The 2,221-nt window shown below is 37.8% G+C and overlaps 1 long non-coding RNA gene across 4 annotated transcripts; it reads right to left on the bottom strand.

Annotated features, from left to right (window-relative positions):
* Positions 1 to 1,465, bottom strand: LOC106333829. Of its 4 annotated transcripts, none has more exons than XR_001268479.1 (6): positions 1,404 to 1,465; positions 1,275 to 1,334; positions 1,053 to 1,143; positions 882 to 980; positions 714 to 784; positions 1 to 634 (listed from the first exon to the last, which is right to left on the bottom strand). It is a non-coding gene; the product is annotated as an uncharacterized LOC106333829 (long non-coding RNA). The 4 variants fall into 4 exon arrangements; XR_001268477.1 differs by having other exon boundaries at positions 1,053 to 1,181; XR_001268478.1 differs by lacking the exon at positions 1,404 to 1,465 and having other exon boundaries at positions 1 to 175; positions 542 to 634; positions 1,053 to 1,181; positions 1,275 to 1,362.
* Between the last annotated feature and the right edge of the window lie 756 nt (positions 1,466 to 2,221).

A 2,221-nucleotide genomic window follows, 5' to 3' on the forward strand; every position in this document is an offset into this window, starting at 1 on the left:
TGTTGCACTAGGTTAGAACTTGACGACCTTTTAATCACCCAATCCCCACGACAGAGCTTGGTTATGTGATCACTTGGCAACTTTGGTGGAGGCAATGTCTTTCTTGGGTGAAGCATGTATTTGTAATGGTTTAGTCTCGCTCAACACATCTCCGCCATATACATCACTGGTCTTTCTGTAAAATTAGAACATACTTATATCATACTTCTTGGAAGAAACAATTAATCATATACCAGAAAACACTTTCATCAACGTCCGTGACATGAGAATACAAGACATGTGAGAAAAAGAATACAAGACACAATAAAACTAAGGAATCTATGGAAGAAGACGATTGACATTTCAACACAAGTTTCTAATCTTTCCAAAGAACAAAGAACAAAAAAAACAAAGAAAAGAAAAACTTGTGGAAGCAGAGAACCTAAAAACATGATTAATGCTTAATTGATGGTTTCTCTTGCTCTCAGACTATGATCAATACTCAAACCCTGCTACAAAGGCTGATGTCTCTAACTCAACCTACAAAGGCTATATATATCACCTAAATTAAAAGCTCTGCAATTCACCAAAGAAATTTCTTCATCCCAAGGCCATTGCAAGTAAAGATGAGCTCTTTGTACCGATCAAAAAGCTCCTGCAACAACAACAAAAGATGGAGATTTTATCAAAACTCAAAGCTCTCTCAAATAAAAGAAATAACAAATATAATCTACCATATTGTGCTCATAGATATGAAGCTTCATTTTCTTGTCGTACTCCTGCCTTGTAAACGGGTCGCTCAATACTGTTCCAACAAAAAGATCAAACTTTTACTTCATAAGAAACATGAGAAACTGGATTTGGATTTAAAAAAAAACAATCAGAGTAATCTAAGCACTTACAGTCATAACAAACAAAGCTGAAAGTGCACCAGACAAAACAGTAGCTTTGGGGTGTCGCATAGCCATTAGTGCCGCTATTATAAAAGTTTCATCGCCAATCTATACAAAGATTACACTATAAATTTTGTTTACTAACTAAGAATGACTTTAAACCAAATAACGCAGACGAACCTATGTCACAAGAATCATGGAGAAACTCGAAAACAGAGCATCAAATACACCACAGCCAGTGGATTCGAGGTTCAAACCAAGAGCACCAAGACTGTCACCAGCATCAAGTCCAATTCGTTCAGTCCCAATCTTCAGATAAAATAAAATAAAGAACATAAAATCCAGATTCCAAAGAAGATAGAATCCAATTCGAAAAAACAGAGATCGATGTTTTTAAATTACCATTCCACGACGGCCAAGCTCTTTACCAGATCCTTCTGATTCCTTGTCAACCCCATATTCCTAGGACCAATAATCCTTAATACCTAAAATCGACTGGACTCATAAAAAAAATGGAGGAAAATTGAATACCTGCGTAGAGATGGCGGAAAGGAAGATGAAGCACTCATGTTTGGACAGCTGTCTCATAAGAGACGTCCCTTGCGTGGCTTCATTAAGAGACGCGTCTTCGCTTTAATTGTTATGAACCAGATTGAGATTGTAGATGTCTCATAACCTATAGATTATACCATCGGCGGTCCAAGAAAGAAAGAGTCGGCCAGCTTTTCCTTTTCCTTATGTCTTTATGTTTTCCTTTTCCTAGTTGGATTATGATTTGTATTTTTTCCATTTATCTATGATGGTGTAATCTCCTATATAAGGAACCTCTATGTTATGAATAAAGATAGATTTTTCTATTACTTTCACAACACGTTATCAGCACGATTGATCTCTAAAACCCTAAGCTAAAGTATCGACCATAAACCCTAAATCTCTCTCCATTGCTAAAACTCTAATCTCTATCGATCACCTCTCTTTGATCATGACCATGATCTGTATTCGGCCATTGATCTTAACAAGATCGATCTGTGGACTGATTTCTGCAAGTTTCAGTACACCTCAACTATTCCAGATTGTACTATCAGCATGTTCCAGTCTGTGATCAAACTGTTCCAGATCTACGAGTTCTTTGACTGCAAGTATCAGCTCGCGTACCAACGATCCCGATCAGCTCAACCTAAGCTAAGTTCTCGATCTCTATCTGAATCTCCATCGATCTCTCTCTCTCTATCGATAAACCCTAATCACTTTCGATCTCAACTTGTACCTGATCTCAGCTCGCGGACTGCAAGGAAACAGTTTGGACCAGTCCGCGTAAGGTTCCAGTTTGTACCAGTCCACGTAAGCTC

Source organism: Brassica oleracea, chromosome C3 (assembly GCF_000695525.1).
Source record: "Brassica oleracea var. oleracea cultivar TO1000 chromosome C3, BOL, whole genome shotgun sequence".
Lineage (NCBI taxonomy): Eukaryota > Viridiplantae > Streptophyta > Magnoliopsida > Brassicales > Brassicaceae > Brassica > Brassica oleracea.